Source organism: Chrysemys picta, chromosome 2, assembly GCF_011386835.1.
Source record: "Chrysemys picta bellii isolate R12L10 chromosome 2, ASM1138683v2, whole genome shotgun sequence".
NCBI classification, from domain to species: Eukaryota; Metazoa; Chordata; order Testudines; family Emydidae; genus Chrysemys; species Chrysemys picta.
The window spans coordinates 142,288,156-142,314,172 of record NC_088792.1 but is presented as its reverse complement, the minus strand read 5'-3'; the positions used below and the strand labels follow the sequence as shown (position 1 = coordinate 142,314,172).

The window sequence follows — 26,017 nt, the reverse complement described above, 5'->3', positions numbered from 1 at the left end:
GATTGGGTGGCTGGGCCGATTGAGCCGCTCCCATTGGCCTCCAGCAGCCAGAGCCCTCCTCTGCTCCCCCCTCCCTCTGTCTGCAGCCCTGTGTAACACACAAACTGACCCACCGGGCAGCGTGTTTTGCCTACACGTGGAGCCAGAATGTAAGGGGAGTCCGGGGGAGGGGGCAGTCAGGGAGCGGGGGAGTGTTGGATGGGTCCCCGGCCTCCACCTGCCACCCCCCCTCTACGTGTTCCCCCCCCCCGTGGGGCCCCCTCTCTCTGCCTGCCTGCCTCTCCCTTGCCTGCTTGTACTGCCAGAGTCAGCAGCAACTGCTGTCTGCTGCCCCCGGGTCCTAGTGTCCCCCATCCACTAATGGGAAGACAGGCTGCCCTTACCCTGCCCTTCCACCCTAGCCCCAAGCCTCTCCAACGCCCCAAACCCCTCAGCCCTAGCCCCAACCCTCATCCCCCCCGCACCCTAATCCTCTGTCCCAGCCCTGAGCCCCCTCCTGCATCATGAACCCCTCATCCCCAGCCTCAGCCCTCATCCCCCCCACACCCTAATCCTCTGCCCCAGCCCTGAGCCCCCTCCTGCATCATGAACCCCTCATCCTCAGCCTCAGCCCTCATCCCGCCCACACCCTAATCCTCTGCCCCAGCCCTGAGCCCCCTCCTGCATCATGAACCCCTCATCCCCAGCCAGAGCTGTCATCCCCCCATACCCTAATCCTCTGCTCCATCCCTGAGCCCCCTCCTGCATCATGAACCCCTCATCCTCAGACCCACAGCCCTCACCCCTGCATCCCCTCCTATCCCCAAACTCCCTCCCAAACGCCCTTCCCACACACCCCCTCCTGCCCTCAAACTCCCCCTCAAAGCCTGCACCACCTCCCACCCTCAAACTGCATCCCAGAGCCTGCACCCCTCACCCGCTCCTGCACCCTAATCCCCAGCCCAGGACCTGCACTCCAGACCTCCTCCCCCCACCCAAATCTTAGGCAGGTGGGGGGAGGGGTTCTGGGCACCACCAAAATTTCTACAACCCTGCCACCCATGTGAGTGGATAAGGTTTGGGGCAGTCAGGGGACAAGAAGCAGGGGGGGTTGGTGTTCTGAGGGGGGCAGTTGGGGTGGGAAGTGGGAAGGAGTGGATGGGGGCAGGGCTAGGGCGGGGCTTCCCCCCCCCCCCCAGTGTCCTCTTTTTTGATTGTGGAAATATGGTAACCCTACTCAGTCTAGCTTTCCAAAATGAAGCCAGAGTAATGTTGTCTATTGTAAAACCTGAGCCTTCCATATTTCTATCTCCTTACTTCCCTTTACCTTATCACAAAGAGGACAGTCTTGGGAGCTAAGTTATTGTGCCTTTGCAGAAAAAATGTAAGCTCTACTCTTGTAGAGCCAATTCATCAAATTCATTGGAGACTGTCCAAAATGAGGGAATGGTCTCCAAGAGCTTAAACAAATCTTTACTTTTAGGACAAGATTTGAAACAGGACGAAGCCGTTTATATGTAGGTTCACTTTGCTAAATTCTACCTTCCTGCAACAGGCAAACTCACAAACACATCCCTATCATATTTGTAATGTCTGATGAAAATAATAGTTTATAATAAGGCAAATCTATAACACCACTGTATTTTTCAGACTGGTTACCTTTCTCTTTGCACAGTGAGAGCCATGAACACCCTTAAAGAATCTTTTCTGGAAATGCACTGAACAGTATGATCTCATCTGGTATAACTTTCTGGAAATGCACTGAACAGTATGATCTCATCTGGTATAACTACACACAAACCCATTATAGCATTTAACATACATATGCTGATTTACTTTATATAGTAAAAGATTAAACCAACCCAATAATGCCCATGTCAATAAAAAACAATCAAATGTCGACATATTTTTAAATACCTAGAGAAAACTGCCCCTTTCATTCATACTACGCTTGAGACAGTGTCTTTTGTTAAATGTCCCATAAACCTTGCTTTAACATTATTTTCATTGTTACGGTTGCCAACTCTCCAGGATTCTCCTGGAGTCTCCAAGAATTAAAGATTAAACTTTAATTAAAGATTGTCATGTGATGAAACCTCCAGGAATACATCTAACCAAAATTGGCAACCTTATGAACAGTGTAACTATTATTCTACAAGTGTAAGAACACATTTCTTGCCTTCAGAAGAATGTGCTGCTTTACACATTAAAAAATAAGGTGGCTAGCAAAATCTGCTTCTTGAGACAGTGACCTGAACTTTAAAAGCACTTATGAGGCAAGGAAGCTCTGGTGTTTATTTTCCTCCTTGATTTGAAATGAAGCATGTTGTGTAAATAGGGACAAAATTATGGTGCAGATCATATAGGGTCATGCCCTGAAGAAACTCCTCTCATTACTTTGCATTTTGGAACCTTGTGTCCCTTTGAAAAGATGCAGGAGCTTTTATCAATTGCATACTGAATGATTTGACTATTCCATCCAAACAACCATCCCCTAATGCACTGTAAGAAACAGTCGTATGACTAAATTCTGCCTGATGATTCTCATAGCCCTATTATTGATATACTGCTTTTGAAATCCCTCTGTGGAGATCATTAGCTTGAGGCACAAGTATCTTCCCATACAAACCTACATGTTATACTTGTAATGGTCAAATCTTCTAGTGACGATATAAATATTACTTAAAGTGATTTTTGCCTTTACAGCTGTATCTGTAGCCCACAAAAGCTTCCTGTTCTATCCCTTGGCTCCCTGAACTCCAGTTGGGCTCAATGACCTAAAAGAGAGATGATGCCAGATGACTTATGTTCTCAATCTATACATAAGAGATCATCCGATTTTGTATTTATTATACATGCTGAAATGCTGATTAGGCACACCAGCACATAACCTCCCTGGGCATTGCAGCTAAGTGTGTGTGTACACACGCATAACTTTGTGTCCCTGTAGCCATAAGGTGGATGATTGCACCACCTGCTTTAAAGCCCTGAGAGACTGCAAACAACTGGTGGGGCTATGGCCTTTCAAAAATACAATGTACCCACTGAAGAGAAACTAAGTAAGTTGAAACAACCTGAAACAACCTGGGTGCTCTGATAACAAACAGCATGCCTGGCCAGTACTAGTAGTTGCTGTGATGGCCCCCTCACCTGCATTTAGCAGCTGTAAATTGCTTGGTTCAAATAAGCATATGAGAAGCATATGGTCAATAAAGTCATTTATAATTATTAACCCTCTGAGGGCAATAGGTAATGAATCAGTCTATATTCCCTTAGGCACCAGTCCTAGCAGGGAAATTTTATACTTGGGTAGGAGAATATCATTTAATAGACCAGCAAATGTGCCCATCTCCATAATTAATTTTTACTCCCTGTGGGGAAATAAAAAACGCTTTTCTCAGCTGAAATACAAGATCATGATACATTATACTTTGGCATTGAATGACACCAACAAATAGATTTTACTCTGATGGATATGGTATTCCTTCATTACCGGACATGCTTAGTTTTACTAGGGGCTAGTGCTGTGGATATTGGCAAACTATTGTAAATCTACCATAATCTAGATGCCTAATGTTGATTTGAGGAAGGCTTCTATACCATGAAAACTACATCCTTTAACCTGAGTATAATGTAAGTAATATGAAAGCCAAGCAGTTCAGCTGTGTTTATATGACCTGCAAATTGCTTCTTCCTACTTATACAGTTGGGAAGACATAGAATAGTTAAGAGAAATCTAATTCTGGTCTAATTAATATCATCACGCTCATCATGGACTAATGCCAACCTGTACTACCATTATATCTCAATCTGCTGCTGTATCAATTGCCAGTTCTAACCTGTACAGTGATCCCTATACTTCATTTCATGTGCCAATAAAAATTAAGGTAAAACTTCCTACTTATTTATTCATTCAAATTCTGTTCTCATATCCTCTGATGTAATGACTATTATGGAGTTAATCTGGATTTACATTACACCAGTATAACTAAGAGCAGAATTTGGCTTTATATATTTATACATTATAAAAATCCCATGTATATTTCCTGATTGTCTCATAAGTTACAGTATATTTACTGACTTGGGGTCTGATTCTTTTGTGCCTTGCAGGTTGTACAGTCCATTTACAGCAGTGCAGAATGGATGTAGAATGCTACCAGATGAGAATGGCAGTGTTTTATATTAACTTTCAACAGTAAATGACTGCATATGGTGAAAGGCTGTGGAGAACTAGGCCCTATTGTATTTCATGAATTAAACAAATACTTTTAACATTTTTGGGTGTTTGATTTTTAGACTCTTTTGAAAGTTACATTTGAAAATTTATATTCCTGATTCTTCCCATGAAGCAGCTGGTAAAATTCAGGTTGGTCTTTCTATTGTTTATTTTGTAGGTAGGGACTCAGTCTTTTAATATTTGTGAAGTATTATTCACCCTTATGACATATATAAAATCACACTTGTTAACTGAAGGGTAATATTAAAATCTTAGTGCATAGGGAAATATTAACTTGGCATAACACTTTAGCTATTCAACTTCATCTAGTATTAATATCCACTTTCTTATGCTTAGAATGTTCTGACTGTTGCATTGGGCTATCATGTATCTCTGGCTTAAGGGGCAGACTGGCAGATGGAGGAAGTCCCTGGACTTTTGCCATGCTTAATCTGGCCATCCCATTGATAATGGCCAAAGTAAGCCCTGAACAAGCTGTCATTAGTCTTTGCTGCTGGACCAGTTGCAAGAGTTCCCATGGCACTCCATTAACCATCTGTGACTTCCTTGTTGCAAAACTCTTCTGTTTTCCAAAATCATTGTCCTTTTATTCAAGCTGTCAGTCTAGTACAGAAAAAAAATATTTTTTTAGTAGATAGTTATGAAATGACAATAGTTGCTTCATAGGTCTGGTTGCAAATGAGTCTCCATTAGAAGCCTGATTTTTGCCTCTCTAAAATGCACAAAAAACACCCATCATATCAGTCTCAAAATTGGTAGCTTAGATCTGAAGTCAGGGTAGAAATTTTCACAAAATACTAACTTAATCAGAGAAGAGGCTCCAGACATACAATACTCTCTAATATAGGGGTTAAATGCTGTTCCAACATTCTTTTTAGATTTTTTTTCAACTTTATAGCAATAAAATAAAGGAAGAGAGCAAATCTACTTTACCGGATTGAGATCTGTAGTGCCCAAGATTCAACTTTAGTTGATTTAAAGTGTGGTTTCAAGAGTTATTAAAATGTAGTTTATACTATTAGCAGATAACATTGTATAGCTCAACAGAAGACGGAATGAAACATTTACAAAAAGTGCACCACTCTACCCTTCTTTATAGATGAGATAGAGGTGAAAAGTATAGTTACGCAGTTTTTTCTATAGGGAAAAAGAGATTTTTCCCATAAAAAGGCTCATGAAGAGACTTTCCTATAGAGAGAGAGAGAAGCATTTTCCTCCTTTATGTGGACTTAAAGAGATCTGTAGCACTGGAAAGCCCCCAGCAAGCCTTAAATTCTTTGTTCTTCCCCCTGCCCTTATCAAGCTCAGGAGGGGCAACCCCCACCTCACCAGGAACCTTAGCTTAATTGTGACTCCCCCAAATAGCCATTTTGCCTCTTTGCATGCAGTGTTGTTATGGCCTTGTTGGTCCCAAGGTGGGTGATGTAATATCTTTTATTGGTCTGAAAAGCTTTTGAGCTTACACAGAGCTCTTCTTCACGTCTGCAGAAGAGTTCTGTGTAATCTTGAAAGCTTGTATCGCTCATCATCAGTAGTTGTTCCAATAAAAGATTTTCTCTCTAAGTTTGGCTTACTGGAGGATAATGACCCTATTTTGGTTTGTCAGGGGTGGGGAGCCTTCTAAGGTTTTGAAGTCCCTCCTAAGTTTCATGGGGTGATGTCTGAACAGACTTCCTAGGTGTAACAAGGGGGCTCCAGTTGTGATCTATTTAAGGATTCTTAAGAGATCTCCCCTTCTGTTAATTTCAGGAGATCCATAGAAATGAGGATGGTCCTCAGAACCTCCTCCCCGAGACCCTTGTCCTCACTCAGTTTCCCTTCTCTGCAGTCCTCCTTAGGAAGATCTGGAAGGGTTGGAATGTTGAAGGGGTGTGGCTATCGGGGCTATTCCCTACTGAAGTCTACACAAATGGAGAACACTCAGGCAGAAATTTAGCCCCAGGCACCTATGGATTTTGGGAGATACCCTAGAGGTCTGTCTCACAGGCTCTGGTGTTCCCTGCCTTCTATAAGGCTCTTTGGCAGCGTGGCTCCATCTGCAGCTGCCCCAGAAAAACCCACTTTCCACACTTTGAGGAGGGTCCACATGATTAAGGGGGTTTGCTGGAAAAAGAATACAGCCTCATGATAGCTTAACCTTTCAGTGGATTCCCCATGCAGGCGTGGGGAATGGGGAGGAGATGTATGCAGTAGGCATGGATCCCAGACCTTTCTTTGACTCTTCCCCAGTGGAGCGGATTTTTGGAGGTGGTTTTCTGAGAGCGTTGAAGTGACTGATATGCCCATTTGGTCCAAGAAGGTGGAGATGTGTATGTGCATTTGAGAGGAGGAAGAGCCGGGCTCCCGTTTCTAGCTTTAATAAATCATGAGAGAACAGACCTCAAACCTGTCATTGTTTCACATGCAAATGTGCCCCTTCCTACACGTCATAGCAGTGTAAATTTTGAAGGGAAAAATTCCACAGTTGTGGTGGATAGGTCAGGGAGAAAGAGGAAATATTTCTCTGGTAGGCTATTTTTAAAGATTGGTGGAAGCTGCTTAGGGATTGGAGATGTGCGAATAAATTCTATGAAGAGGATTCCTTGTGTAACATCCCCTTGTTGGCAGCAGGGATCAAACCTGAGATCTCTTGAGCTTAATGCATGAGTCTCTACTGCCTTAAAAGACGCACCTCTTTTAACCAAGGCTGTAACAGGTTCATTGCTCACCGGCTGGCCTAGCCACTAGTAGAGGGGGGTAGGGTGCCACACCGAGCAGGCAGGGGTTACACTTGGCAGACTATCAATGGTGTGTATCACATGGCTTTGTCATTTATGAACAGTATCTCTGTGTGTATGTATAGATATAAAGTGCAAATATATTTTCATATGCAAATGAATGTAGAGGAGTGGACACTTTTTTTAGGACTCCTCTTCCAGAAGGACTTTGCTAGCAGTTGGAAGGGAGCATAACGTGTGTGTCCATGATATAAATTTACTTGCATTTTTTCATAGACAAGAGTTTATTCAAATGCCAGGACTTTATTGAATATAATAAGATGAGACCATCTAGCCCAGTATCCTGTCTTACGGCAGTGGCCTTTTCTCAGAGGTCAAAGGAAAGGTGTCTCAGCCAGCTTTTCTTAGAGGTCACATGAAAAGTTTGCTAGCCATAGACTGTCTTTCACTTGAACTTCCCATAGCGATGGGTCCATAATTTAAAGATAAATTGCCATCATCTGGTATTTAAGTGACAACATGGCTTTTATTGCATTGTGTTGTGCATGGCAGATTGTTAAAATATACCATACAAGTCTGTGATATTTTTCACTAACAGATGCTATTATAGACAGCCATTCACTGAATGGAAATTGTGCATAGCCTGGGAGTTTTCTGGGAGCCAACTGTTAAAGGACCTTATTCTTAAAAGCATTTCCATTCTCTGTCAACTGTTGACACAATAGCCAAGAACTCAAATTGTAATTTTCAAAATCACTTTGCAGATTATTATTAGAGGCTGATGGAATACCACAGAGCTCAGTACACTCCATTCCTTTAAAATTATCATCAGGACACAGTTAATTTAGTAACGGTTATTTATCCACGTGAGGTTTTATTTTATTTTTTTCTTAGTTTGTCTCAACTATTTACTTCCACTTGTGGTTAACGATAAACGATCTTGTCCTGTGATTACTATAAGGTGGCAGAGATGTATCAGACTGGCTCATTTAATGAGACTCTTTCATGCAAGAATGAAATTAGGACTTGTTGTCACTGCAACAGTGAGCTTGAGGTAGGCCATGTCTATACTACTGGGACAGTAGCAGAACAGTTACAGTGCTGCACGTGTCCTGGCATAACCCCATACCATTGACACATCGATAGAGGACCTTATTCAGAGACAGAAGAGGGTTTTCCATCACTGCAAGAACTCAGTTTTCCTGAGTGATGGTAGCTAGGTTGATGGAAGCCATGTCTATACCGAGAGCTAGGGCAGCTTGGCTATGGTGCTATGTCGACCTAACTTGTGAGTGCAAGTCAGACCTTGGTAAACTCAAGTGAACTCCAGCTTGAGGGAGAACAGAGTGAGGGTGACCACTCTGCAAAACAACAGCGGCGCTAAACAGTGATTGGGTTAGCGTCGTAGAGTGATTTGATTAACAGTGGATGAGTTGTAACTTCAATTGATACAGCCGTGCTGCATTTTGAAAAAATGCCACTTAACTCAACCTAGAGCAGCGGTTCTCAAACTTTAGCAACCTGAGGACGCTCATTTTGATTTAAAATATTTCGCAGACACCCTAGTCCCCCTCTCAGTCCCAGGCCCACCCCCCTCCATCCCTTCCCCCTAGGCTCCTCTTCTCCACCTCTTTCCGCCCCCTCCCCCAAATGCACCCTGAAAAGGTTCACAGGAGGCACTGCAAGGGAGGGGGAGGAGTTGATCAGTGGGGCCCACGGACCCCCCAGAGTAACCTTGCGACCCCAGTTTAAAAAACACTGACCTAGAGAATTGTATGTGTGGATGGGAGTTGGATTGGGGCAAAACTCAAGTTATAGTTCGAGCTAACAATGCAGTGAAAGCAGATACTTAAATTGAAATGAATTCTCTTTTATGTGAATATCCTCATTACGGACGTTATTATGAAATCATTTATCAGTTACAAGGTCAAAATCCAGATGATTTCAATGCGGCTTGTGCCTGAATAAGAACTCAGTCAGGACTGTATGGAGTCCATGAGATCTGAATCTTAGAGCAGCAATGAGAAGCAAATATATCCTAGAATATATTGTATGTTTGCTGGTATTTATAATTCCAAGTATACAGGAAATGCATTACCAGAAAATCAGGAATAGTATATAAGCCATAGCTTTTGGCTGGGCTTCAAAAGTACCCTAGGTAGTCATTGCAACACTCTTACCTGGAGAATGTAAAGTTCTAGGTGGCTCTTGTGACAGGAAAGGAAACAGCCTTCTGGTCAGCCATAGATGTTGAAATTCATTATGGCCCTGGTTACTATCTGAGAGCCAGATGTTTTTCTGATGCTCTGAGGGTGCAATAGAGAGTGGTCAGTGTGCTAGTTGCACACTCTCATTGGGCGCACCAGGAGTAAATTCCCAGTAAAGGGTGTTGCATCAACCATTTCTCTAAATGGGATCAACCTAGTCCCTTAAATTTTACAGCCAGCAAGCCTCATTTACATTTTATTCAGGTTGTGTCATAGTCAGTTTCTCTTTCATGTGGAACGTTATCTTGTTCAGGCATGGGAAAACTGCAAAATTAGAGTTTGATGAAAAGCTGTAGAGCTGAGCATCCTTGTATATTGAGGATGCTTTAGGCGAAAATATCAGTCTACCCTAATGGCTTCACAAACATATGACAGGTTGCAAAAGGGAATCTTGAAGTCCCTGTGCATGAAAGTCTTTGGAGAGATGAGTCAAGGGCTACTTTCACTGAGCTGACAGGAAGAAATGACAAACAATGGAGAACATCACTGCTACTATTAATAATTTCATAGCCACATATCTGCCAAGGCTCTCCCAACAAATCTGGGGCTGTGGTGTTTGTGTGCCACAAAGCCAAGGTTTTCTGCCTGTTGGCAGAAAGAGCATGTTTGTAAAGTGTGTGACATGTATCCCACTAGTAACTAGCCCACAAGAGATAACAGCTCACTACTGCTCTCAACTAAAGGAGTTACTTTCCATGATAGAGGTTTGTTTTAGTCCAGGTCTTGGATTAAAACCCTGCTGATGTGTGAGGGTTGTTACAGGGTAACAGAGTCACCAATTGCTTTTAGGAAAAATTGCTATGACAACTTTTCACACTTGCAATCAGTTTACATTTGGAATGTGTCTCTGCAATGAGGGGAGCTAGAAACAAATCCTACTTTTAAATGAAAGCTGGGATTAGCAATAATACTTAGGGGGGGGGAACATCATGGACCCCAAGCGGTGAGCCTCTGTTACTGAGACCAATTACAGTTACCATTACAAAGATCAATGAAGCTATATGATGATCTAAGTACATATAATGTGGATGTCAGAGTGGATGATCATGGTAGTCCCTGCTGATCTTAAGATCCAAACTTCCCTATTACTCTTGGTAGAGAGTCTTCTTGATCCTCATCTCTTCCTAGGACTTTCTTATTCCCCTTTATTACCCAGGCAGTGCCATGACCACTTCATCCCTTCTTGTTTGCTTGGTCCATATACTGTTGCCAAGCCTCAGTTGGTCAAATGAATAGACACTGGGCAGAAGTTTTCTTTTCTTTTCTTTCACTACATTATTCCTCTCCCCTTTCTGACTCAAAAAAAAAAAAAACATTTACAGTGATACAAGGTTACAACAGCTTAGTTCCATTACGCTTGCCTGTGAGTGTACTGTACAGTCAGCAAGTTCACACACCTGTTTTAACAATGCATTTTCCACATCTCCAGAACACTTCCCTGCCAACATTTCCCATGTTTAAGATCATGTCAATTGAGGCAGTCAGCAAAATGTTACTCTTATTGTAGAAAATAGAGATGCGTTAAAAAATTTACAGTTTAAAATTTGAAATGTTTTTATAAATAATGAGTGCTGAAAAGGGTGATGATTTGACAGATAGAACACAGTGCTTGTGGAATTTCAAATCTCCTCTGATAAATACAGTCACATTTGCAATGTTTTAAATACCCCTAACAGCATTTTAAGTTTGTACACAAAGAATTAAATTACACTAAAGCATTTATGCAGTTACACATACCCACATTAATGCTTTCCTTTCAATCTTTCAAGAAAGGGGTTTTATTAGAGGATAAACAGAGAGATTACACAAGTAGTGGTATTAACAGATGCTTTTCATCTTGAAAGTGGGGAACAATTAGGGAAAATGTAAACCTAACACCTGACTTGTTACAGCTATCTTTTACTCATCTGTGCCTTGTGTCCTATACAAATTATTTGAAACAATCTCACTTTTTTTTAATTGACTCCTTGTTCTTTTTATACATTGTCACCTTGTCAAGCACTTTAGCAAGGAGTTTAGTAGCACTCCCCAGCAAGGACTAGATGCTTGTTTTGTTGCTGAAAAAGGTATTTATATAACAACAGATAGCTGGAAAATGTTGTATTTGTGCATTGTGGGGTTGTGCAAATAAAAGTACAATCTAAAAATGACTGGAAGTTTTTCAGAGCCATTTAAGATTAGCGGGCATCATGAGTATGTCAAGGAAAACTACATTGTGACCTATATCTTGCATAGGCTGAGAGTTCTAAAACTCTGAAACTCTGACAATACACCTGAAGGTTTTTGTGGTTGTAAAGTACTGAGCTTTGAACTAGCTGCTTTATGGAGGACTTCACAGAGAAAGGCATGATCTTTTACCATGAAGTATAGATGTGAACTATGCTAAGGCTAGATTGTGGCTTTAAAGCCACATTCTTGGATAGGAGAGAGTATAGAGACAGTTCCCTAAGAAGAAAGCTAGAGGGAGAGGTGCAGTTTCTCCCCAAGATGCTCCTTGTACATGGGGGATGCTCTTCACACCAATCATTTGCATGGAGTAAGATGCTCTCCTGGTGTGCCAGTCTCACTTTTCAGTCTGATGCAGAGGCAAAGATCTTCTCTCTGTCATTCCCTTGCCTGTTTCAGCAGCCTTTTCCCTTCCAGCTGCAGGGACTGCATCTGTGAGGAGCAGAGGAAACGTTTTGCTTGACTCTGGGTAATTGCTCTGGAGCCATTTGAAATCCAGCTCACGTGTTCTTTTCTTAATTTAGTATCTTTTATGTAGGAATCTTGTATTTATTGATTCGTTCCTGATTTAGAGGCCTCAGTTGCATTATTTTAAAAAGAGGTTTAAGAAAATAACTGCTGTGTCCAGGAAGGTCATTTTATTGAGGAGGGTTTTTTGAATATACTTCTCATATTTGTTCTATGCAACAGAGAGTCCTGTGGCACCTTTAAGACTAACAGACATCTGTTAGTCTTAAAGGTGCCACAGGACTCTCTGTTGCTTTTTACAGATCCAGACTAACACGGCTACCCCTCTGGTATTTGTAGTATGTAGTGACCAAAACTGTTGCAGCAGGTAGGTTTCCTCCTGTCTGATATCTTATCAGCTCCAGAGTGAGCAGCCACTGATTACGAATTATTAAAATAAAGCAGTGTCTGCTATCGTGCTGGCTTTTGCTATTCTATTTTGTCCCAAAGTTATTGTGCTTCTACTGGACATAAAATCCGAAGTCTATAGAAGCAATCTCAGGTCTATGGAACAAACAGTATCTTGTCAAAATCCAGTGGCAGATTTGTAGATGAAGACTGCTGGATCGCAGAAGCTTAGAAACCCAAAGTAAGATTTTGGAGTGAGGATGACCAAGGTTGGCAAGACACGAATAATAAAAATAATAAAAACCTTAGGAAGATATCTGGGAGAGAAACTAAATGAGATCATCCTCCCTATGGCATACCAGTTCAAAATTATGTATCATCTATGTTTTGTTTAGGCTTTTAAGTGTGGATTCCTTCTTCTTGGTCTTTCTGCCAAAGCTATGGTTTTGACAGAGGCTTTAGCAGTGCAGTACCAGAGAGACAAAGAAATATTGTTTGTCTTATACCTGTCTTATACATTTTCTCTAGTAACTGAAAACTTGCCCAGAATGAAGGACATGCTGTACATCAATACAGGGTGATGGAGCAGCGTTTCTCACTGGCTGATGGAGAGGGGAGGTGCAAACAGAAGTGCTCTGTCAGCCTTTTCTTTCAGACTCTGTTAGTCCCTTACATCCACATTTTAAGATAAGCCCAAGGTGGCTACTTTAATAAATCAGACTCCCAGCATTTGAATAAAATAACCTACTTGTATTTTGGTTATTAGCAGCTTTACTTACACTAATTTCCATGATGTAAATTCAATTTAGTGGAGTCGTTATTCACATCATGCAACTGTGAACTTACTGGGAGGTTTCTTCTTCTTGTCTCCTTATGTTTAAACAGTGGGGTATGCTGGGTAGAAAGTGGTTCTTGTGAGTCAGAGATGGCATCGCTATTAACACCAAAATTAATAACACTCCGGGTCTGACAGGGGAGCTCCATGATGGTGTCTAATCTGCATTAACCATCCCATAAACAATCAAGTACAAAGATGTTATTTCAGTACCTCTGACATGCAGTGCATCATTTAGAATCAAAGTAACATGCAATAAATATAGAAAGTCGAAAGAGAGGATGAAATAATGCTGTAATCTTGCAAACAGCTGATTTTCTTTACGCAGGTGAATAATTCCATTGTATTTAAGTCCTTATTTTGTCCTCTCTTTTGACATCCTATATTTATTGTAGTTCATGTAGATGTAAATCATAGTTCATTTGATCTGAACTATGTACAATGTGCCAATGGCATTGAAATAATCTTTGTAATTATGTTTGAAATGCTTATTGCTGGAAAACAAGCAGTTAAAGCACCTCTTCAGACTTTCTCCTGTTGCAACCAGAGTGCTATTTCGGTGTCAGCAGTGATGCCATCTCTGACTCATACTGTCTTTCTGCCCTGTCACCATAAACAGCAATGAAAAAAAACAACCTCGCACTGAATTTACATTTGCATGATGTTCAGTGGGACTGCTCAGGTGCTTAAGTATTTGTGGGATCAGAGAGAGAGAAATGTAAGTGCTTTCTAATTTCTATTGAATTTGCAGCTTGTTCAAAGGAATAGGATCGGTATCAATGGGAAGTCCTAACCCCCAAACAATGTTCTCTTTAAATGTACTTTTTAATTTCTGTGTTATATTCATATTTCCCATTTTTGTGGTCCTGTTTTAACATTTTATAAAGTTACAATAGTGTGATGAGAATGTTGAAGTGTCTTGTTTGGTCATAGCTATTTTTTCTCTTATCATTTCTCTCACTCTGGTTATCATTCAAACCAAGATAACATATAGTGAAAGGAAAGAAGAGAAGCAATACAAATCCTTGATTCAGAACAAGGCTGCAATAGCACAGAGTTAAGGCAATAAGAATCCATGGAGAGGAACAGCAGGTAAGATTTAAAAAAGAGATTGAAGTGGTAAAGGAAAGAGAAAGAAATGGAAAGAACAGAAGAAACAAACAAGATATATCGGCGAAATTCAGAGGTACTCTAGCAAGTTAGTAAAACAGACAAACTGCATGCCACAAAAATTAAGCAGACAAAAAAATGTTAGCATGTAGAGGGGAAAAAAATAAAATTCTGTCTCCAGCTGTGGCTGTATTTGACACTTCTGAGAGAGCTAATGACTCCCAAATCCTATAACTAGGGCTGAATGATACCTGGAGTGACTGTGCTGTGTGGCTTCCCTTTTGATTCTCAGGGGGTTACTCCCGGCTGGTTTGATTGGAGACTTGGGTTGTACAGATCCAGCAATATGTGCCCCATTTCAGAGATCTGCTGGTGATGCTGCGCACACACATTCTGCATCCTTTTCCTTTGAAGGGTCCACTAAAGAGAGAGCCAGTTCCTCTCCCAATCTTACAGGGTCTTTTAGAAGGTTCAGGACTGGCCTGACCTCCCATTAGGCAGAGGGAAAGTCAAATATTTTCCATTGGCAGAAGGCTAAGCCACAGTAGTAGATTATCAGAAGCACTAAAGTCTTGCCACTCCTATCGACCACTATTAGAATTGTGCGTGTTCAGTACTTCTGAAAATCAGACCCCACAAGGCTTACCACATTCTAAAACTTCTGAGTTGCTATTTTTCACTCCAGTTAGGCATCCAGATGGCGCCAGAAAAGGAATGGTTAACCTCTCTGCTACCTTGATTTGGTGGGATATTAGAGGGTTTCCAAGCAGTCTCCTTTTCCTAAAGGCTCTCCTATCTGGCAGGCCCACTACAAATGATAGTGTGGCCACCTGATTTCACAGTAAACCCCAAAGATTGGGAGCCACTGATTTCCAACAGGGAGTTGTGGGCTAGACCAATGGGGACTCCCAGAGCACCACATAAGTGGAAAGTGAGGAGTTTCTGAAGCCATGGAGGGTGAGCGCAAATAGAAGTAGCAAGCGGTGGTCTTTCAGATTTTTGAAAAGTTTCAGAGTGGCAGCCGTGTTAGTCTGTATCCGCAAAAAGAAGAACATTCTATATGCATCCGAAGAAGTGGGCTGTAGTCCACGAAAGCTTATGCTCTAATAAATTTGTTAGTCTCTAAGGTGCCACAAGTCCTCCTGTTCTTCTTTTTTCAGATTTTTGTAGGTTTGTACTGATGTCCACAAGGTCTGGCTAGAACTCAAACTCACCCTAATCTAAGATAATGCAGGGGTCTAGCCAAACATGTTTCCAATAAACCCTACTTCAGGTTGGCCAATTATTCAGTAGTGTGACCTGGGTGAAATATCTGTCCGAGCCCCACAAATATCTGTCCCAGAGCTCAAACTTGTGGTTCTATTATCCTTCTGTATAAAGAATAACTAATGGTCACAAAGATATCCAGTCCTTTTCAAAATCCTTATATGCTACTTTTCTCTAACCCTCTGCAGCTGCATAAGTAAGTCTGTCTTTGTCTTCTATAATACTTCCTGAAAGGAAAATTCCTTTGACCAGAAAAAAAGAAACTAGTATTAAAATAAAATCCCTAAACCCATTTTGATTAGGAATTTTTTTTACCCATATTAATAAAATCCAGAATTACGCTTCACTTTTATAAGACAAATTTGGGTGTGGGTGTAGTTTTTTTACATTGGTCCTAAGTTGCAGAAATGATTGGCAGAAGTTGATAAACTTGATCTCCCAAATGAAAAAAAATAAAACTTAATTCCATGTTTGTGAAAGTTGCCAGATTGATAGACATGGAACTTGAATCCATCTGTTTAATGGCAGAACAGGCTTAGCTCAAGCAGCAGCAGTACGAACTTCTCCGTGCAGTCTCACAGCTGTCTCACCCCTGATCTGGAGGGGGCAGACAGAGAAGCCCATCAGTGCCAACCGGCAAAAGGGTTAATTACAAGCAACTACTGTCTCAGACCTGACAATCTTGATGTGTGGGGTCCTTCATGAAACACTAGGTGCTAGCTCCTTGGGTCTAGCAAGTGCTGCAAAGGACTGAACTTCGGGGTGAGAATCTGCTTTATTAAATAGGAAAGGTGACTATTAATAAGATGAGGCCCTAGTTAGCATTTCATTATTTTACTGTGTATCTGTCATGTGATTCACTACTCACTGTTGTAGTGCTGCTGTGGACCATCTGACAGTTAGCTCACGACCAGTCTGATGCCCAATGCTTCACTTTCTCAACCTGTAGTCGGTCTGTCTGTGGACTCAGGCTCCTCCCTCCTCATCACTCTGGGTGTTCACTCTGCATGGCTTGGTCAACCAGCCAGGTCACTATAGTTTTCCCCATCTGGGGTAATATCAAGGTCCTACTGGACAAATTGTCCCCGACAGCCTTCTGCTTCACTGCCCAGTCTCTGCCATTTCCCCAGTGGTTGGTAGGGAAAGCCAGGCCTGCCCACTACTCCAGATTCCAGCCCAGGGACCTTATGTCCAGCAACTATGGTCTACTCAAGTTCTGACCTTGTGGCTGTTCTGCTGAGATCCTTCCCACCTTTCCTTCCTATAATCTGGCCCACCCCTGGGTTACCAGTGGAACTTCCTCTGCTCCCTATGGCTATCTCAGTCACTTGGGTTCTTGTCAGAATCTATATCCCAAGGCAGAATCTCAGGGTTTACTCCTCCTTGTCTGTGGCCAGCCACCCTCCTCTCTAGCGAGTGACTTCAAAGCTTCTCCCCACAGCCATCTCTTACCACCAACTTCCTCTCTGTGTACCTATCTCAGCTAGGCTCCATCCGCCATTAGGCCTTATCAGCCCTGACCCTCCTCAGGTGCAGCCTGTCACAAGGTTAATTGGTCCTTTCTGCCTAGTCAGGCCTTATGTGGGGTAGACACCCAATCTCAGTAGCTAACCATTTGTTCCCTCTCACTCACAGTTGTTTGTATTTGAACCTCTTTTTTCTTAAATAAATTTCCTTATGTTTAACTGAAACTGAAGCACTGCATGTGATACAGGAGTGGTGGGTTAAAGTAAAACTTGTCAACTGGGGTATACTGGTCCCTTGGAAACAGCATGTCTGGGATTTCTGTGAGTATGCAGTGATCAGAGGCTGGACACCACAGGGAAAACTTTGAAGGGAGTAGGGGACTGGGTGCATCTATTGTCAACCTGAAGGGCAAATGCTGGGATAGCATAGCCCAAAGGAGAGTTCATGGTGACTGGTGGTGTTAGGGAGCCGACACCCAGCCAGGTACAGGCTGGACTCCCTCCTGCTGGTGGCAGGCGGCAACAAGGTAACAGCCCTTGAAGCATCACAAGCCATCTCTGGAATTGAGAGGCTAGTTCAGTCTCTGTGCGCACTTGATCTTTGTGTTCTTCCTGAGAATACCAACAAGCCTCCAGCTGTGTAGATATGTTTTGCAATATGTTTTGCTATGAACTGGGTGCAGATCACCAATTTCATTTTACACTGGCAACTGAACACTAGATATGAACCAACAACCTAGAGGTGAAAAGCTCCTTATAATGTGATCTCTCCAGTCCTTGAATCAGCCAGTCTTTCAAAGAGAGCCAATTTTTTAATGTATTTTGTTCTCCCAGCCCACCAACAAGTTGTGATGTTGATTTGAACTTCATTTATATTCTGTAAACAAAAATGAAGTCTGTTTTTGTCAACACTCCATTCCTCACAAAGAAGCGAAAATGTGGCACAGTGATTAATGATCATGATTAACTCCCTGCAGGTTGTGGTTTCATGCCCCAGTGATTCTTCTGTCATTATTCTGGGTAAGATGCTACATTAGCCACATATGCCTTCAGCCACTAAGCTTGATAAAACATAAAGGTTAAGCTTTAGCTTGGTATCTTTTATTAAGGCTTGTCTTTTAATGCCCTAAACCATTACAATTACATGTTATAAAGTTATTCAGCTGAGTTATCTAAAATGGTAAACCATGTAGTCAACTGCATTTAATATCTATATCTATATGTAATATTATCTATATCTATATAGATATATAGACATATAGATATATAGATAGATAATATTACATCGTTTAAGAAAATGTAAGAGCTATAAATTATAATTATAGAATCATGTTTTGAGTTAAATTTTCAGTGCTACCTCCTCCTAGCTTTGATTTATGCACATTAAAGCAGAGCAAATAATTTCTGTTTTTGATTCCAGGGCCAAACTGAAAAATCCATGGGAAATGAAAAAAAATCACGGCAATGAAAAAAAATTTGTTTTGGGTGGACCAAAACATTTTTTTCAGCCTGAAATGATTTTTTTCCCAGTGTTTCTTTTTGAGTGTTTTTCACCCTTTTAAAAAAATGCACTAAATTTCTATCTGAAAGGCTGTTTTGAAACAAAAAGTCAAAATGAAATGTTTCAAAATGGTCAAAATGAAATGTTTCAGTTCAAAATGGTCACAATAACAGTTTCAACATTTTTTGGACAAAATAATTAGCTGAATTTTATCCAAATTATTATATAGTTTTGGTGCTTCCAAAATGCATTTTTGGCAAGTTTACTGTTCATCAGAAACATGTCACCCAGCTCTAATGCATGTGCTGTTTTTGTACAGTCACTTGCAAAGACAAATGAAATAATGGAATGATTTAAAATATAAACTCCTAGATTGAATAATATTGTTGCAGCTCTTATCTTCGTTGCCTCTGTTTGCAGTATGTAAACCATTTTTATATTAATCATTTAGACACAAGTTATTTGAGTATACTATAGAACTAATCAGTAGGTATGAAGATGGATACTAAAGAATTTCATGTACACCTCTACCCCAATATAACGCTGTCCTCGGGAGCCAAAAAATCTTACCATGTTATAGGTGAAACCGCGTTATATTGAACTTGCTTTGATCTGCCAGAGTGTGCAAGCCCACCCTCCCGGAGCGCTGCTTTACTGCATTATATCCAAATTCGTGTTATATCGGGTCACGTTATATCGGGGTAGAGGTGTATATGACATGGATGCTTGATTCAGCATCAGTGAACTTTTAAAATAATTCCAAAGTAACTACAACCATGCTTTCGTATTACCACTATTTTTCTTTTCCATATGCATATCTGATATAACAAATTATTTTGAAGTAGTGATTTGGGGAAAGAAATAAAATATCTTGATATTTCTTTAAAGTCCTTAATGCCAATAGATTCAGAGCTCCTGCTACTGTATGAGCTTACATGTTGAAGGAAACTCTCTATTGCCAATAATTTTCAGCTACAAAGAATATCAAGAAACATATTTAATACATATTTTTCCTTCACTCACTTTAACTACATATTTTGGTGCACTGTGCATACAGCTGATCAGGTATTTTTCAACATATCATTTTTTGTCTGCAAATGCTGATTTGTCAAATTCAAAACTGTTTGTGAAACACGGTCAGGTTCGATGAATTTCCTAACTTGAAAAAAAGTCAAACAAAAAAGTTTCAAAATTGTTAGTTTTTCATTTAGTCATTTCCAAACTTAAAAATTCTCATCTTCCAATTTGAAATGACTTTTTGTTTTAAAATTTAAGCTAATTAGAGTGGGGAAAAAAAGCTTTAAGACGGGAGAACAAAGTTTAACTTGAAATGAAACATTTTGAAATATCCAAATGAAACATTTTGGTTGACCCAGAATGAAAAAAAATATCATGTTTTTGGTGTGTCAATATTTACAAAATTTTGTCCTGGTCCTGGTCTTGGTTCAAGACTGTATCCATGGGATGGGGAACAGTTTCCTGCCCTGCTGTAGTTGCGTGCAGCTTGTATAGTATAAGTAAGTTAAGTTTGAATTGTTAGTTTATGTTGAGTTCTATTAGCATCACTTGGGCATTTTTTAAAACACATTTGTTTGGCCTGAATAACCATGTTTCTATCCACTCAATCATCTTCATGTGTACCTTTCTATTTGTTTCCTGTTTGGGATTTTTTCTCATCCTTGTTTTGGGGTTTGCATCATTTAAGGTACACATAAGAACTAAAATTTTCAAATCTAACTAGTGATTTTTGTGTGTACAACATGATTCATCTTAAAGATGTCTGATATTTTTAAAAGCACTAATCATCTGCCCACTGAAATTCAGGCTGCTTTTAAGCTGTTTCAGGTCAGACACACAATATCTTTAGTCACTTCTAAAACAAATTAGGACAAGGTATAACTGATCAGCCTGCATCCTGATTCTAAGGATTTTAATATCTCAACTTTTAGCTTCAAGTTGTGTTTGTCTAACTTGTTCATTTAAAACAAAGCTAAAACTAAACAAAAAAAACGCTTTTTGACATTTTTTTATGTTTATTACAATCCATACTGCAAGGTTGTCGATCTTAATTGGCACATTTTATAGTAAAATTCCATGAACAAATAGTATTTCATAGATATTTTATTACATGGTAAATCAGTGGTTATATCAGTCCAGCAGCTCAAACATATGTCTTATAGACTATGTATTATAAACATCTGTAACACTTTCTACTAATGTGCTTATAATTGGAACTCTTTGCAAAATGTTTCTTTGTTCCTATGAAGAATTTGGATGAAAACTGAAAAGTTTTTATTTTCATTTTTTTTCCCCTTCAGAAGTTGGCGGCTTGTTTAAAAAAACAAAGATTTTTTGGTTTTTAGCAACTGAAATTTCAACAATACCCTATTTTTCCTAATTTTCACTGAAGCCTCCCAACACCCCCAAAAATATTGGGTTTTGGTTTGTCATTGAATTCCCCGCCCCCCCCAAAAAATAATAATAATTTAGAACAGACATTTCCTGTGGGAACTTCCATTTTGACAAAAAGGGCATTTTTTATTTAAAAAAACCCAAACTATTATGCCAAAAATGTTTGACCATTTCTACTTACAGCAATTTATATGTTTGTAATAAGATTATCGCAGCTTTAAATCACTTATTGACCCCTTGTAAGCTATTATAAATGCACCCTTAATATAAAGCGTGACCTACTTAATTATATTATTGCTGTATGTGGTTCAGCCACATGGTACCTGAATTAAATCCTGTCTGTTACTCAGGGCCAGCTCCAGGCATCAGCCGACCAAGCACGTGCTTGGGGTGGCACCTTAGAAGGGGCGGCCAATGTTGGAGTGGTGGGGGGCATGCACGGTGTTTTTTGTTTGTGTTTTGTTTTTAGTTTCGGCCAGGCAGCGGGAGGGTGTTTCGGCGGCACGGTGCTGGGGGGGGCTTCGACGGCCTGGCGCTCGGGGCAGGGGTTTGGGCAGCCCGGCGAGGCGCTGGGGGGCAGGGGTTTGGGTGGCCCGGCACAGCGCTGGGGGGGGGGTCAGCGGCGTGGCGCTCGGGGGAGCGGGGGTTTGAGCAGCCTGGCGAGGCACTCAGGAGAGGGGTGTGGGGGGGGTTGGGGTGGCGCGGCGCTCTGGGGGTTTGGCCGGGGGCGGGGGTTTGGGCGGCGTGGCGCTCGGGAAGGGGGGTGTTACAGCAGGGCAGCGCTCTTCTTTTTTGCCTGGGGCGGCAAAAAAGTTAGAGCCAGCCCTGCTGTTACTGAGGGCAAGGTAGGGTCACATCTCATCTTGTGAGTTCCATAGTGAGCTATTCCAAGGAGTTTTTCATGGCGTTTAGATGCTGTTTCTCCTGTGTCCCATGGTGTCATTCCACTTGCTCATTTCCTGTATCATTCAGCATTCTGATTTTACTGTTATATTTCTCATGTGGAGGTTGGCAGCACATGACAGTATTGCATTTATATCCTTATTAATGGACTAGTTATCCATACAAATCCTGAAGCATGGTCTCCCCCATGCAGACATTTTCCTTTATGCATTCTGCTACTGTTCTGCTGCACAGCTACAACCTGATGTATAATTCTTGTATAGTTTGTAGGTAAAGTTTTATAAGTCTAATTCTGTCATAGCCTTCTCCCACAATTAGCCTACAGATTGTTCTTCTTTGTGCCAGGGGCCTAACAGGCCCCCAGTCAATTTCCGAATCAGGGTATGTGTAAAGGTGATACAAAATCACCTTTACCCAGAATTGCATGCTCATCCCTGCCACATCTCACAAGTAAAGATCAGCCAGACCTAGGGATTGGGCCTTGGTTTCTGTTTCTGAGTCAGATTTCTTTTTAATTATGAATTCATTTTTGCTCTTTTGATTTCACTGCTGTCAGCCACTCAGCTCAAAATAACCTCTTACTAACTTGTTTCTTTTCTTGTTTTTTAATTGAGAACCATATAGAACAGCAAAAATAAAAGGCTATACCATTTTTAGAAACTAGCTTTAAAATATACAGAACACATACTCATCATTGGTTGCCATGTGCCATAGGCCCAGATCCTACTTGCAGTTGAGTGCCCCAAACACCCACGAACTTTAATTAATTTATTTACTTTCAATATTATTTCGAACACTATTTCTGTTGAATACTTCTCTGCTTGTGCACCTTCATTCTGCACTAATTGTGCAATACTTTGTGGAGCCAACAAAAAATACTGCAGCAAGGCATCACAACGCCAGCACCTCCAATTGTAGAAACTTTTTATCCAGATACCAGACAAATGTACACCTGGCCTTGGCCACACGTAATAAGTAAGCTATTTTCTAATTAGCACCTGATAAAATGCAATGTATTCACTAAATACCAATACAATTAAATGCTTAACAGTAAATACAAATGTAAATTTTTAGCATAATGCAAACATATTACAATTCAAACTGTTGTTCAAAATCAATTAAGGTGTGCATTATCAGGAACAGCAGAAAGCTGGGACTTACCATAGAAATTACCACAAAATTAGTCATGGGAGAGGTCTTACTTTTCATGCATAATTACCATAGTTACAATGTGAAAAGAATAATTATCCACCAGTCCAATAAGTCTTGAACTCTGTCCCACATCTATCAATAAATTTGCAGGCATTCTCTTCCCAGTGGAGTCTCAACCTAATTCTGCCATCAGTAGAAGTAGGTTGCTTAATACAGAGAAGCCACTCAGGGTACATGTGAGTCTCAGAGTCCAGATCAACACATTGGGGCTTGTGCTAAAATAGCTGTGTAGTTGGGGCCTGTGCTGGAGCCTGGGATGTGAGGGCACATCTGTGCTGCAATAAAAGACCAGCAGCGTGGCCAGAGCTGGCCCAGGTCAGATGAGTTGGCCTCTTGGAATTCAGGCTGCGGGGCTAAAAATTGTAATGTAGACATTTGGGTTTGGGCTTGATCCCAGGCTTTGGAACCCCACAAGGTGGAAGGGTCGGAGAGCCCAGACTCCCGCCTGAATCCAAACATCTACACTGCAGTATTTAACCTTGTGAACCCCCGTCACTTGTGAGACTCAGTCCTGGTCTACACTAGTCGGTTATTTCGGAATTATTTTGAGTTAATTCGAGGAAAAAAAAGATTCTGTCCAAACGACCAAACCGTTCTTTTCAATTTAAAGGGCTCTTTAATCCGATTTCTGTACTCCACTTTGGAAGTGGAGAAGCGCTTAAATTGAGATCGCAATCCCGGGTTAAAGGTATTGTGGACACAATTCAATGTTATTGGCCTTCGGGAGCTTCCTTGTGACCGCTCTGCACAACACTCTCAACTCCGATGAACTAGCCAGGTAGGCAGGAAAAGCCCCGGGAACTTTTGAATTTCATTTCCCGTTTGGTCACCATCAGCACAGGTGACCATCAACACAGTCCAGCAGCACAGGCGACCATGCAGAGTCCACCATCACAAGAGATCACGTAGTCCTGGATTCGCAGATGAGCTCCAGCATGGTCCGAACGGGAGGTACTTGATCTCATCACATGTTGGGGTGATGAATCTGTTATGGCCGAACTTCTTTCCAAAAAAAGGAATGCAAATACGTACGCTAAAGTCTCCAGGGCCATGACGGAAAGAGGCTACTCCAGGGACACAGAGCAGTGCCGTACAAAAATCAAGGAGCTCAAGCAAGCGTACCAAAAAGCCAGGGAGGTGAACAGGCATTTTGGGTCACAGCCCCATACATTCTGCTTCTATCGTGAGCTGCATGCAATTATGGGGAGTGACGCCACCACTACCCCACCACTGTACGTGGACATCTGCAAGGGGGGAGTTGCATGGAGCGAGGAGGAAGAGTCATTGGAGGATGAAGAGGAGGAGGACAGTGCACAGGCGGCAAGTGGGGAATCCGTTTTCCTCCCTAGCCAGGAACTATTCTTAACGCTGGAGCCAATAGCCTCCCCCCCACTCCGAAGGCGGTCTCTCGGACCATGACCCTGGAGAAGGTACTTCTGGTGAGTGAGAGCCTGATTGGAGCCATGCGGTGGGGGGCGGGGGGGAAACCCAGCCGCGCTGAGCTGTTCATGTTTAGTTTAAAGGGCTCATACCTGCTCAGAGCCTCATCGGAGCCGTGCGGGGGGAGGGGGCGGGGGGAGAGAGTATTATGTGAAGCGATCATCCCAGAGGGCCCGCAGGCCTTCCTTTTATATGGCAAACCTACCAGGCATTGCTTGCTATGGGAAAGGGGGCCCAGCAGTTTGAAAGCAAGGAGGAAAGTCTGTCTCCTGAGCAGGAGACCAGCACTCAGGACAGCGCAGTGCGGGGCAGGCTCAGGGAAGCAGAGTGGAGCTTCAGCCTGATATCTGCCAGACTACCGGTCCTGAGTAGAAGGGCTTAGAAGGTGCAATGGGGTCAGAGGGGAAGTGACCCAGGGAATGCTGAAGGCAAGGGGAGAGAAGGAAGGCCGAGAGGCTGCTGTTAGAGGGTCCCCGGGTTGGAACCCAGAGTAGCGGGGTGGCCTGGGTCCCCCATCTTTCCCCCTTGTGCTGCACCGGGCCATGGATCAGTGGCCGAGTCAGGCTGCAACCTGCCCCCTGACATAAGAGGGGCTAGATTTGGGGGTTGTGGCAGGCTGCTGAGGCCGGTGCAAAGACTCCTGTTAACACCCCGGAAGGGGGTGAGGATAGACTAAGATGCACTGCCGGAGGGCAGTGGTCTGGGTCTGAAACGGACGTCACCGAGCAGGGAGCAACGCGGGTCCAGATGCTGACAGAGGGATGGATGGGATACCACCAGCAGGGGGCGCCACCCATGGACAGAGCTAATTCCCAGATGTGCCAGTGGGAGGGGCTGCGGTGGTGAGTCCCAACCCTGTCACAGGGACCCACACATTCAACCCCAGAGTATTGCCCAAGCAGGAGAAAGCTGGCATAGGCCAACTTTTGATTTGGTTTCTGCACTTGTCCTTCCCTCCTCCTTCCCCACCTCCTCGTCCCCTCCTAACCCAATACTCCCCCCTTCTGATTTCTCTTAATGTGTTGTGCAACAAATAATAAAGAATGGTTTTAAAACAAGTTTGATTTTATTTCCTTTCATATATATATAGGCAGCAGATAACTTCAAGAGAAACAAACACAACTGTCACACTGTACTCTGGCCAGTCATGAAACTGGCTTTCAAAGCTTCTCTTATGCGCAGCTCACCCTGCTGCACTCTTCTAATCGCCCTGTTGTCTGGCTGTGTGAAATTGGCCACCAGGCAAGTTGCCTCAACCTCCCACCCCACCATAAACGTCTCCCCTTTACTCTCACAGATATTGTGGAGCACAGAACAAGCAGCAATTACAATTGGAATATTGGTTGTGCTGAGATCTAACCGAGTCAGTAAACTGCGCCAGCGAACTTTCAAACATCCAAAGCACATTCTACCCCCATTCTGCACTTGCTCAGCCTATAGTTGAACTGCTCCTTACTACTGTCAAGGGTGCCTGTGTACAGCTTCATGAGCCATGGCATTAAGGGGTAGACTGGGTCCCCAAGGATAACTATAGGCATTTCAACATCCCCAACAGTAATTTTCTGGTCTGGGAAATAAGTCCCTTCCTGCA

The 26,017-nt window shown here is 42.2% G+C and overlaps 1 protein-coding gene across 6 annotated transcripts in view; it reads left to right on the top strand.

Moving 5' to 3' along the window:
* The window catches only part of CDH18 (cadherin 18), an 896,035-nt gene that overhangs the window by 17,289 nt on the left and 852,729 nt on the right, over window positions 1-26,017 (top strand). For 2 of the 6 annotated variants that reach the window (XM_065584267.1, XM_065584264.1), the window contains exon 1: window positions 13,695-13,834. The exons of 2 other annotated variants lie outside the window; for them this stretch is intronic. The gene's annotated coding sequence lies outside the window, so the exon portion shown is untranslated. Of the gene's footprint in view, window positions 1-13,694; window positions 13,835-26,017 lie in introns of those variants that run through there. 2 more of the 6 variants (XM_065584265.1, XM_065584266.1) reach the window with 2 other exon arrangements.